The 13,929-nt window shown below is 37.4% G+C and overlaps 1 long non-coding RNA gene across 1 annotated transcript in view; it reads right to left on the reverse strand.

Moving 5' to 3' along the window:
• The window catches only part of LOC148110055 (uncharacterized), a 504,178-nt gene that overhangs the window by 8,790 nt on the left and 481,459 nt on the right, over nucleotides 1-13,929 (reverse strand). The window contains exon 4 of the long non-coding RNA XR_015724452.1: nucleotides 4,964-5,109. This is a non-coding gene — a long non-coding RNA (uncharacterized LOC148110055). The remainder of the gene's footprint in view (nucleotides 1-4,963; nucleotides 5,110-13,929) is intronic.

Below are 13,929 nucleotides of genomic sequence, written 5' to 3' on the forward strand. Positions count from 1 at the left end.
AGTTTCTCACCTTTATATTTGTTACTACTATATTTCAATCCTACATTTTTGGATGATAACAAAATTAAAAGGAGACAGAAAAAACAGGGCATTAATTGCTAATGATGATTATTTAGTTAAACATTATCTTGATGTAGTTGTTGGGATACATTCAAGGAAACAGATCCATCCCATAAATAAAAAGGAATCCTCTAAACTTCAAGAATCAATATCAAATTGGACCACCTCATTTTAGAAATATGTATAAATTCATGTCGACTGAGGTTTGAAAGCTAACATTGACTCCTATCCCTTTTGAATGATGTCAAATATTTTCACAAAGCAATGCCTTCCTACCTCATCTATAACTATAGTGATACTCTAACCATTCGTTAATCAAGAAAATTCATAAAATAATTTAATAAAGCTTTTTAGTACATTTTAAATTTATTTATTATAAGATTGGAAAACTAGAGACCAAAAAGATGGAGTCACATAGCTATAGAAGACATATTGTTTATCCAGTTCAAAGAAATGCTTCATATACATCTGGATTGAAGGACCTTGCAATAATTCCAAGGTGCCTAAGAGGTAGAAGGTAAGTGAGCAGAAGAAAGGTTTCCATGTGCGTTCTGCATTTTATGTGTGATGAAACCTATAGTGGTTTTCATTTTCTTTCCTCCAAAAAACTTTGATATACATATTATCAGTTGTTGAGCATTCCTGAGAGAAGAGAAATCAGCATAATGTGAAATGCCGAGAGCAATGATTTATGCAACACTTCTATTACAGCCAAGAATTTTACATTTGTTATCTTATGTACATTTTATAACAATCTTTGTTTTACAGATGAGGAAACTGAGGCCTAGAGAAACTAACTTGCTGAAGCTCATTGAGCTAGGAATTAGGAGGATTGGGGCCTTAAGCCAGCTCTGGATGCCGCTGGAGCCCATGCTTAACTATGATGTCACACTACTGGAGAGTACTAAATCAGGCTAGATGTGGTGAAGACAGGAATTCAGAGCTCTTGAATTCCAGACTGGCCCACACTTGTCTCACCTGGCTATTCAAACTGAATGTAGCTTCAGAATTAGAGAATTCGATAGAGTGAACCCACTGCAAATTCACAGCAGAGTAGAGATGCCTGGATTCTTAATATGACTCTGCCATTTACTGTCCATGGGGCCTTGCACACCCTATTTATCTTCTCTGAGCCCTATTCTATTTCTTTAGCAGGGAAAGAAGACAAATTTCACTGCTTATGTCATTGATTTTGAGAAGTAAGCCAAACTATATACTATCAAGTATGCAGTATCATTATTTTGTGATTTTCTCATCCTGGCTACTGCTTTTTCACACCTGGTAATAAGAAATTGTTATAATGAGAGACATTTATTGTTATTATCGTGGCCGCTGCTACTGTTGTTGTTAATCCTATATAAAGAGAAAGGACTGACTATTCATTACTTGGGGAGGGGGCTAGAAAAAGGGGAAAAAAGTTCCAGGGCTCATGTTTATTGGGAGCACCTAATAATCTAGTACTAGAATGAGACTTTGAGGGGTGCCTGGGTGGCTCAGTCATTAAGCGTCTGCCTTCGGCTCAGGGCGCAATCCCGGCGTTCTGGGATCAAGCCCCACATCAGGCTCCTCCGCTGGGAGCCTCCTTTTTCCTCTCCCACTCCCCCTGCTTGTGTTCCCTCTCTTGCTGGCTGTCTCTCTCTCTCTGTCAAATGAATAAATAAAATCTTTAAAAAAAATAATCTAGTACTAGAATGAGACTTTGAAACTAACCTCAACAGAATAGTCAAAGGGCTGTGCTACCATGAAACTTAGAGAACCCTACATTATGAAAGGAACACTCTTTCAATTTTCTCATTTGTGAGATGTAGAGCAGATTTTAAAAGATACCTTCTCATCCCCTCTCAAAAAATTGAAAATAAATCTTATTAATGTAGCATATGCTTTGGATAGTTTAATTCTCTTTCAACACTTAAATGAACAAAAGACTTATTTTTATGACTGTAGAATTTCATAAAAGGGAAAAATTATGGAGAAATTTACATGTAAAACAATTGAAAAGGTAGAAAATGAAACCATATTTACAAAGCCAATTAGAAAAATCCATTAATAAAGATATCCCATCAAAGTAATGAGTTCCTGGTTTAATGGATTCCTTACCACAAAGATACTACAAGTGTAATGTTAATATGTTTATTTTTTAATGCTAATGTTTTACATTAGCATTAGGTAGATTTTTCTAGGACTGAGTGCAGTTAAAGTCTAGCTCCCAAATACCAGCCAGTTAGGGATATGGTTTTTGGATTTCCATCATGCAAAAAAATAACACGTAATAATATAAAAGCTCTGATCTAGGGGCACCCGGGTGGCTCAGTCTGCCAGTTAAGCGTCTGCCTTCGGCTCTGGTCATGATCCCAGGCTCCTGGGATCAAGTCCCATGGCGGGCTCCCTGCTCAGCGGGGAGCCTGCTTCTCCCTCTCCCCTACTTGTGTGCGCGCGCGCTCTCTCTCTCTCTCTCTCAAATAGATAAATAAAATCTTAAAAAAAAAAAAAGAAAAAGCTCTGATCTAAGATACAGGAGTTCTAGGTTCTAGTACTTATTGGCTTTATGAAGGTAACTATGTAACATACTACATTTGCAGATTTCAATTTTATCATCTGCTATATGGAAAAATATATGTTTGGTTTACTTTAAGGTTATAAACGTAACACACAGTGGGTTCCATAGTGCCTGGTAAATTGTAAATACCGACTTAGAATTCTATTAATCACCTTCCCAAAAGATTCTGTGCATATCTCTAATTATTCTTTTCATAATATGAATCACTGTTGAAGTTTTAAGAAAACAAGAACTCTACTTGCTCTTTCATGATGGCATTATGAATGGGAGGTGTACTTACGCTTGTAACATTGCTGAATCAAATGGTTATTTGCTCTCTCCGTACTGGTTTTAGAATCAATCTATAAGCAGTTTATACTGTTTGGCTCTTGCTACTTAAGGAAACCCTTAAGCAAATCCTTTGAATGTGTATTGTAATAATGCTTACTATATCTAAAAATTATAATAATTTTAGTATTTCTTTATACATATTCAGGGATAACTATATTCAGTCTTTATTTATAAAAAGACTCATAACTACTATGAGCATTAAAATATTTTCATTATTTCTTCAAAAACAAAACAAAAATAAATTAGTAAACCTTTTCCCTTTCTCCATTCTGGCAGGCTAATCATGTGAACTGAAATACGGATAAGGAAGCGTATCTGGTTCTAATTTCTGAACTCAACTCCAGATGTTGTTTTCAAGGTTTGCCTTTTTTTAAAAAAAATTAACTTTCATGAAGCCATCTCAGCCCAAAGGGTGAAAAATCACTGCAGACTAAAATTTTTAATTTTATATTTTACTATTAAACCGTGCTCATGAGGGAGGAACAGCTCCAGTAAATGATCCATAATGAACTTAGAGACATTTTCAGTGTAAATATACAGATCTTCCTCGACCTACGATGGGGTTACATCCTGATAAATCCATTGTAAATTGAAAACATCGTAAGTCAAAAATGCATTTAATACACCCAACCTACCAAATATCATAGCTTAGCCCAGCCTATCCTTAAGTGTGCTTAGAACTTGTGATATTACCCTACAGTTGGGCAAAATCATCTAACACAAAGTGTATTTTATAATAAAGTATTGGGTATCTCATGTAATTTATTGAATACTGTACTGGAAGTGAAAAACAAAATAGTTGTATGGGTACAGAATGGTTGTAGGTGTATCAGTTGTTACCCTTGTGATTGCGTGGGTAACTGGGAGCCACAGCTCTCTGCCCCTGCCCAGCATCACCTGGGAGTATGGCATCACATGCACAGGAAAAAGACCAAAATTCAAAACTCTAAGTATGGTTTCTACTGAATGTGCGTCACTTTCACACCATCGTAAAGGGAAAACATTGGTAAGTTGAACCATCATAAACTGGGAACTGTCTGTATACAATGTTCATATATTGATAGAATATGGGATGAGAAGTTTGTCCAAAATGGAAACACTGCGTTCCTTAAAAAGACCTTCCACACTGCAGGGGTAGAGAGAGGACCTTGGGAAAAACTTGTATCGCAGGAGCCTTGTGAGATACTCAGTTTGCAGGCTGCATTTGCTCTGAAAGCATGTGCTGGGAACAAAAGTGAGTCATGTGTTACTGCTGAGTATGGGGAACTCCAACCATTCAGGAAATTTAAAAAATGTTTACCTTTTAAACAGTCATTTCCAAGTTGTGTCCCAAAGGTCTTTTCCAGACTTTTTTTTTTTTTTTTTGAAGATTTTATTTATTTATTTGACACACACACACACAGAGAAAGAGCACACAAGACGGGGGAGAAACAGAGGGAGAGGGAGAAGCAGGCTCTCTGCTGAGCAGAGAGCCTGATGCAGGGCTTGATCCCAGGACCCCGGGATCATGACCTGCACCGAAGGCAGACGCTTAACCAACTGAGCCACCCAGGCGCCCCAGGTCTTTTCCAGACTTTTTGTAGTTGGAAGAAATTAAAAATTTTGACGACTGCAAGTAGGCTATTAGCCCAAACAGAATTGCCAAATGTTGAAATACCTATAGTTATTCCCAAAGTAATGGGAAAAACCCATGATATACTACTCTCACTCTTTTTTAAAATAAATTTTATGGGTATGTGTTTTTATTTATTTATGTTAAAATGACATTTCGTGAGCTATATCTTATTTGGACAGAAAGAAAAGGAGATGAGGATGGTGAATAGGGTTGTAAAGTAAAGTTGATACCTCCTAACTTATCAATTCAACAAACATGTACTGAGACCTAATGTATACCAAGCAGTGGCCATGGAGATCCAAGATATATATGTAAAATTCAGAATCTATAAATAAAGAGAAAGAAGCAGGAAACAACTGCAATAGCATATCATAGTAATTCAGAGAACTGAATAGACTTACGTTCATCTGTCATTCATTTAGCTGTGTTTGTTGATCACCTACTAAATGCTGCGCTTCAGAGATACCAAGGGGAGCACGACCGACGCCGACTTTTCCTCCGAGAGCTTACACTTCCAGTCGTCCACGTGACAACCCAGACGTCCCACCTGCATATCAAAAACGACTCATGTGAAACTGAACTTATTATTTCTACCCTGAAGTCACCTCTTCCTCTGGCATCCTCTCTTCTGTTAATGGTACCTCCATTCCTTCTGTTCCCGAAACCTCAAACATCAAATTATCAAATCTTTTCCTTTGCTTCTCATGATGGTTCTGTTGATTTTGCTCTCCAGATACCTTGGCATCGTCTCTTATCTATCCTTACTCTCACCTTTTAGTACACCTCCTCATCACCTTTCACCTGGCATACTGCAATATCTTTACCTGATTTCACTTCTCTTCTATTTTTTTCCTCTCTCGTTTACGTAAATAAAGCCATTAGAGGATTCTTCCTAGAGAAGGATACTAATCACATAACCACCTCATTCAGGAGTCCTAAAAGTCTCCCTAGTCCTTGTCTAATTTAGCAAAATCTCCCTAGTTTGTCCTTTATGCCTACCTTAAAAGCTCTGATCTTATTAATCAATGAATATAAATTATATTTATGTCCAAATTACAATGGTACTGAGTTACCCCCTATAGGGAATATTCCTTAAACTCCTAGTTCTGACTATCTAACTTTGTTATGGATTTATAAAAGGAAGGTGGGAAGGAAGGAAGGGAGGGAGGGAGGGAGGGAGGGAGGGAGGGAGGGAGGGAGGGAGGAAGGAAGGAAGGAAGCTGTTTTCATCTTATGTATTGGGTTTTTCTGAAGATTGTTGCCTTCCATTACATTCTAATAACAATGGCACAGGCCTTCTGCCTTTATATATTTTTTGTCTATTTTTTATTCTTTTTCTTCTTTTTTTGGTTTCAATTTTGTATTTAAATTCTAGTGAGTTATATATATAGTGTAATACTGGTTTCAGGAACAGAATTTAGTGTTTTATCACTTACATATAACACTAGTGCTTTATCTCAACAAGCCTCCTTAATACCCATCACTAATTCAACCAACCCCCACCAACCTCCCCTCCAGCAACCCTCAGTTTGTTCTCTATAGTTGAGAGTCTGTTTTATGGTTTGTCTCTCCCCTTTTCCCCCTGCATTCATCCATTTCATTTCTTAAGTTCCACGTATAAGTGAATCATATGGTATCTGTCTTTCTCCGACTGACTTATTTCCCTTAGCATAATACACTCTAGCTCCATCCACACCATTGCAAATGGCAAGATTTCATTCTTTTTCATGGCTGAGTAATATTCCATTGTGTATATATATCACCTCTTCCTTATCTAGTCATCAGTTGATGGACTTTTAGGTTCTTTCCATAAGTTGGCTATTGTTGATAATGTGGCGATAACCATTGGGGTGCATGTGCCACTTCAAATCCGTATTTTTGTATCCTTTGGGTAAATACCCAGTAGTGCAATTATTGGATCATAGGGTATTTCTATCTTTAACTATTTGAGGAACCTCCATACTGTTTTCCAGAGTGCCTGTACCAGTTTGCATTCCCACCAACACTGTAAGAGGGTCTCCCTTTCTCTGCATCCTTGCCAGCAGGTGTTGTTTCCTGTGTTAATTTTTGCCATGCTGACAGGTGTGAGGTGGTATCTCATCATGGTTTTGATTTGTACTTCTCTGATGATAAGTGATATTGAGCATCTTTTCATTTTTCATTCTTGACTATGAGAATCAAAAAACAGAGCTGACAAGGCAGGTCCCTCCTACACAGGTGGAGAGAAGGAAGAAATGGTATAGAATTGTCAGAGCCAGTAAGTGGATGGGGAGGACTGGCAACAGTCATACATCAATAATTTTGGTCCACCCATTTGCCAGTGGTAGTCAACACTTGGCATCCTCTAGCTTCTCCCTTTTTGGTTTCCACTTGTCAATGCCCACCACATAAAAAGCTCATTGCAGGAGCCTGACCACTGTCCCATCATGAGAACATCAACACTTATGCCAAGAGCTGTCTCCTAAAGCTGACTTCTGTACCTCATCCTTCAGATGAATGGAACCATAGGCTCTTCACCAAACATACTCTGATTTCTCGTTTTCATGTCTTCCTTCCCTCTTTATGAAATGATACCTTCTAATTTCTGCCTACTGCAGTCCCATCATCCAAGTTCTGTATCTCATGCCAGCTATTCTATGATGCTTTTCTCAGTTTCTTTAAATCATCACCTATGCCAAAGAAGCATTCCTGGTCACTTTGAATAATATGCCTAATTCAAGACTAATTTTTCCATATGAATCAAAAAGGGTGACAAATACTCCTTTTTTGTCAGCTAAAGTAGGACTATCATGTGATAATAGCATAAAGACAATTTATTATTTACTTCATCTTTATACATTTAAGATACATAATTCTTGGCAAATTCTAAACCTTTGATAGAGGTAACTTATTTTGAAACCTGTGCACAATAGGTTACTTGGAATACCTCTATTTTTCCATAGCCAACTCAGCTATGAGAAGAATACACAGAATTATAGGCATAAAAGATAAGTCTATAATATAAAAATATTCAGGAAAAAGGTTAATACAAACTTTTTAGCTAAGGAAAACAGCAATGAATATTGTCTCTCAAGAGATAATTTTCCATATATTAGACTATTATGCTTGAGACTCTCACTGTGCTATGTCAAGAAAAGTCTGGAAAAACCTTATGTAACATAACTCCATTTGGGGCCCCTTTTCCTCTTGAAATATTACTAAAACTTGACTCAAATCTCCTAAAATCTATACCTTACTTTCTCTTCTTTCTGTCCACTTCTTTCTGTCCTAACTTTTTGAGGAACCTCCACACTATTTTCCAGAGTGGCTTGCATTCCCACCAACAGAATAAGAAGATGCCCCTTTCTCCACATCCTCACCAACATCTGCCATTTCCTAACTTGTTAATTTTAGCCATTCTGACAAGTGTGAGATGGTACCTCATTGTGGTTTTGATTTACATTTGCCTGATGTTGAGTGATGCTGAACATTTTTTTCATGTGTCTGTTGGCCATTTGTGACCTTTCTTTGGAGAAATGTCTGTTCATGTCTTCTGCCCATTTCTTGACTGGATTATTTGTTCTTTGGGTGTTGAGTTTGATAAGTTCTTTATAGATTTTGGATACTAGCCCTTTATCTGATAAGACATTTGCAAATATCTTCTCCCATTCTGTGGGTTGTCTTTTGATTTTGTTGACTCTTTCCTTTGCTATGCAAAGCTTTTTATCTGGAGGAAGTCCCAGTAGTTCATTTTTGCCTTTGTTTCCTTTGCCTTTGGAGATGTGTCTAGCAAGGAGTTGCTGTGGACGAGTTTGAAGAGGTTGCCACCTGTGTTCTCCTCTAGGATTTTGATAGATTCCTGTCTCACATTGAGGTCTTTCACCTATTTTGAATTTATTTGTTTGTATGCTGTAAGAAAATGGTCCAGTTTCATTGTTCTACATGTGGCTGTCCAATTTTCCCAGCACCATTTGTTGAAGAGACTCTCTTTTTTCCATTGGATATTCCTTCTTGCTTTGTTGAAGATTAGGTGACCATAGAGTTGAGGGTCCATTTCTGGGTTCTCTATTCTGTTCCATTGATCTGTGTGTCTGTTTTTGTGCCAGTACCATACTGTCTTGATGATTATGGCTTTGTAATAGAGCTGGAAGTCCAGAATTGTGATGCCACCAGCTTTGGTTTTCCTTTTCAACATTCCTTTGGCTATTCGGGGTCTTTTCTGGTTCCATACAAATTTTATGATTATTTGTCCCAGCTCTGTGAAAAAAGTTGATGGTAATTTGACAGGGATTGTATTGAGTATAGATTGCTCTGGGTAGCATAGACATTTTAACAATATTTGTTCTTACAATCCATAAGCATGGACTGTTTCTCCATTTCTTTTTGTCTTTCTCGATTTATTTCATGAGTGTTCTATAGCTTTCAGAGTATAGATCCTTTGACTCTGGATGGATTTATTCCTAGGTATCTTACAGTTTTTGCTGTGATTGTAAATGAGATCAACTCCTTAATTTCTCTTTCTTCTGTCTCATTGTTAGTGTATAGGAATGCAACTGATTTCTTTGCACTGATTTTATATCCTGCAACTTTGCTGAATTCCTGTATGAGTTCTAGTAATTTTGGGGTAGAGTCTTTTGGGTTTTCCACGTAGAGTATCATGTCATCTGTGAAGAGTGAGAGTTTGACTTCTTTGCCTATTTGGATGCCATTTATTTCTTTTTGTTGTCTAATTGGTGAGGCTAGGAAAATATACTATGTTGAACAACAGTGGTGAGAGTGGACATCCCTGTCATGTTCCTGACCTTAGGGGAAAAGCTCTCAGTTCTTCCCTGTTGAGAAAGATATTTGCTGTGGGCTTTTTGCACATGGCTTTTATGGATATTGAGGTATGTTCCCACTTCACTTCTCTGTGAAAGCCTACAGTCCTTAGCACCTGTTTTAATAAGTAAATAAACAAGTGAATAAATTCACTGAAGATCTTAGGGAATTGGGTCTCACTGTGGAGGGGCAGCTTTGTGTCATCTTTTTTGTTTCTTCTCTCCTTTCATCAGCATTTAATTCCACTCCTTTCTACACATACTCTCTGATAGGACCAGGAAATTTTTCCATTTTGTCTGGCAAAACAGTTTGAAGAGCAGTCTTACTTGTACCTTTAACTTCAAATGTCTGTGAATTTTTTTCTGAAGACCTTCAGTGTCCTCCCTGAAAGGAATTCTTGTCAACACAATTTTCGTTTTTGTTTTATACTAACACAGATTAGAAATCAGGACTTAATCAAGAAACCACAAGTATTGGTGAGGATGTGGAAAAAAAGAACTACCATGCACCGCCGGGGCACTGGAACCTGGTGCGGCCACTATGGAAGATAGTAGGCAGGTTCCTCAAGATATTAAAAAAGGGAACTACTCTGTGATCTAGTAATCACAGCACTGGGCATTTACCCAAAGAATATGAAAATACCAATTTGAAGGGATATATGCACCCCAGTGTTTACTGTAGCATTATTTACAATAGCCAAATTACAGAAGCAATCCAAGTATCCATCAATAGATGAATAAAGAAAGATACCACCTCATACATCTCATAAAAAAGAATGAAATCTTGCTATTTGCAACAACATGGATGGATCTAGAGAGTATAATGCTAAGCAAAATGAGTCACTCAGAGAAAGACAAATACCTATGATTTCACTCTTATGTGGAATTTAAGAAACAAAACAAATGAACAAGGGGGGAAAAGACAGAACAAAAAACAGACTCTTAACTGTAGAGAAAAACTAGATGGTTACTAGAGGGAAGGTGAGTGGGGAGATGGGTGAAATCGATGAAGGGGATCAAGAGAGTACACTCATGATGAGCACTGAGTATTGTATAGAGTTGGTGAATCACTATATTGTACATGTGAAACTAACATAACAGTGTCTGTTCACTACACTGGAAGTGAAATTTTAAAAAGTGAAAGTAATCAGGACTTAAATCACGCTGATGGAATTAACATACGTTATATGTGGTGACATGAAGATAAAATCCGTTTTATTTTTGAAGCTTATAAAAGGAAGAGACCGTGTCTTTTGGGCTTGATGGTGTGGTGCCTAATTCAGCACCATAAAATGAAAGCTTGGTTTTTACTTTGTAATCAAAGATAATGCTACTGATGAGATTAATGATAATTCAGATACCAGACACTCATGGCAGTTACTTCTGTGAATTGTGGTCTGTATCCTAAAGATTATCCATTGCAATGACTAGGCCAGTCTGTTTGCTAGCATACGATTTAAAACATGAGCAAAATATATGTTACAAGTTTTCAGAAGAGTGAGCCAATAGGTCAAGGCATATAGTTATCTCCCTCAGTGATACAAAATAATAATATTTATCACTAGCTTCCTTAATAAAACTGTAGTGAAATATTTCCACAGGCATTATTCTTTCCCTGAAAAGAAAGGCTGAGAGTGTTTGATGTGCCAGAAAATTTCAAAGTCTCACACCAATACTGCCAATCCTCTGCAGGAAAACAGCTCTAAAATGATATTGAATTACTGTATATAAGGAGTAAGGTTTTCTAACTAAATTTGGAATGTGAAAAAAAAAAATCCTCGAGTCTTAATTTTGTGCCATGTTTTTTAAAAAAAGCAAGAAAAAGAAGGAAAGGACTGAAAAAGAGTCTATGTACATCTCAAGAAATTTAAAAATTGTCTTTATTAAATGTTATCTTCTTTCAAGAATTTACAAAAAAGGAACATACAAAGTTTACTAGTAGGACCATAGAAAGAGGATAACATATTAATCATAAAGACTTGAAATCAATAAAACAATGACTGTTTTCTACTTTGAGCAAAAGACTTACTATTTTAGTAGTCACAGTAAGTACTTGAATAAAAAAAAAAAAGTTCTGATGAAAACCAAAAGACTTCTGACTGCTTTTGGGGTGGCTATTTTTGGGGTGTTCTTGCTCCAAATACTACCTGCTAACCAAGGCTACTTAATCTCCAAATACCCAACATTTTCATGGCAATTTTGTAGCTGAGGCCTTTTGAGTGCCTGTCGGGATAGTCAGGTTGGTGGCATTTACCAAAAATATTTCTTAGTTTACACATTTGTTTTGACTTGAAAAAGTTCTAGTTAGCTCTAAGTTCATGGGCCAACCACATCTGTTTACCTTTGCCTCCTTCCTTTGCACTTCACTCTGCCTTAAGAACAAGGGCACACCTTTCATAGACTCACAGATTCAAAATGTGAAAATATCCAATGAATTTCAATGGAATCAAAATCTGGAGATCAAGATTGTTCCCCATGTTTTCCCAATTTCTTCATGGGATGCAATTAACTTTGTTTTCTTAGCTTTGGTTGCTGCTTACCTTCTCCATTGCATCTATAAGTTTTTCTTTGCTAAAACAAAGTGAACACTATTCTGAACATTACTGTGATTTCTGAGATCTCGTGTTCCTTTACTTAAATACACTCTGAATTTCTTATGATGTATATTATATGGATCATTTGAGAAGGGCAAACTAGTATTTAGACCTACTTAACCTGGATGAACTAGAGGATTGTCAATCATCAGGTTTTCCTTAGAAAGTCAAACTTTGAGGGACGCCTGGGTGGCTCAGTCAGTTAAGCATCTGCCTTCAGCTCAGGTCATGATCCCAGGGTCCTGGGAGGGAGCCCCATGTCAGGCTCCCTGCTCAGCATGGACCCTGCTTCTCCCTCTGCCTGCCAATCCCCCTGCTTGCTCCTTTTCTCTTTATCCATGTCTCTCTCTCTGGCAAAATGAATAAATAAAATCTTAAAAAAAAAAAAAAAAAAGAAAGTCAAATTGTCGATGAATTTTATTAATGAAAAATCATCATATGAAAACAATCTAATATACTATATACTAGTATAATAACATACTATATACTATAATTACTATATAAATATACCCATTTATGTTTGCAATAGGCATATATGTTTAAATGCAGATGGATTTGATTTTCATGCTGCCCCATGTCATTGTTTGACTTTGGTAGAAACAGAATTCACTTGGAGCAATTTAGTACCTACATGCTGTGCCCTATTTACGAGACAATTATTAATCTGTGTGAGAATGTAGGAGGATCTAACTCATCCTAAGGTCTGCCTTTATTCTTTGACAGAGGTCCTTTTAAACAGTAAGCTTAACTTTCTGGTAAACCTTCACACCGATTCTCCTTCTTTAAAGTTTCATCCATTAACTTCAAAATTGAAAATTCCCTTCCAGACCCCAGTTGAGGGAAATATTTAGGAGCAGCTGAGGTTTATGGCACATTTCACGTGATTCTGTAAAGGACGAACCTAAAGACACCCGGAAATAATGCCTTTGGTTAGAGGACAAGCACAGGAGCCTGTTGGTCCATACACGCCTTCTGCACAGCACAGAGAGGAAAGAACAAGGGACTGAGGTCAAACAGACCCGTGTGGCCACCCTGGCTTTCCCATCCTGGGCATCTCACTGAACCACTCAGTTCTGAAGTGTCCTCTATCTTAAAGAATTGCTTTGAGGTTTAAAGATCGTATATGTAAAGTGACTAGCAAAAGCGGCCAGGCACACAGTGATTGTTTTGTACAGGTTTAAAGACTGCATCTTTCAGGGCACTCCTAAGAACTAGTCATTAATGCTGTGTTAGAGGAAGAGAACTAGAAATATTCGCTATAAAGAGTTCAGCTCTTGTTCTCAGCCTGCATTTATTTGTGGTTATTTTGTAGTTAATGATCTTGTGGATATTAGAATTCCATTCTTAATAGCATTCCTGTTTATCAGGGAGAAAAATAGAGCCTTATTTACAACGAGTACCCTTTTCCTCCCAAGTTACTAGAAAAGTTGCAATTGTTAACATTTGCTAACATTTTGAAGATTCTGAAAAGAAGGATACTAATTATTAATTACGCATAGTTACAAAATAGACTTCTCCTTGATGGAAAAGTTTTACAAAATGAATTAGAAGAGGGAGGAAATTAACAGCAGAAAGGAAACTTTATATTTTGGCAAGCTCTAAAAGGTGGAAACATTATTCTTTCTTGGTTTTCCATGAATTTGAATTTCTTGACAGTTTCTCAATTATAGCTTGTAACCGTGGGCTTCAAAGCAATTCTGCAATTCAGTTCACCTCAGCCAGTCAATAACGCTTATTGAATTCCCATGAAGGCAAGAATACTCAGTGAAGGGTCCATTTTCATTTTCCTCAGCACGGGTACCTTGATCCACAGAGCCTGTCATTCAGCCAGCCAGACCTGCTAATGGTCTCTCACTTTGAATCCTCCCCAGTAGTGTTTTCCCAGAGACCCTCTGAGGCCGGAGCTGGCCTCCTCCCATCTGCCACCCTTCATCCTGTCTCTTCCTGCCTCTACCAGATGAAAACCCTTTAGGCCGG

This window comes from Ursus americanus, chromosome 5 (genome assembly GCF_024610735.1).
Source record: "Ursus americanus isolate L20-20 chromosome 5, mUrsAme1.1.p, whole genome shotgun sequence".
Taxonomy (NCBI): Eukaryota; Metazoa; Chordata; class Mammalia; order Carnivora; family Ursidae; genus Ursus; species Ursus americanus.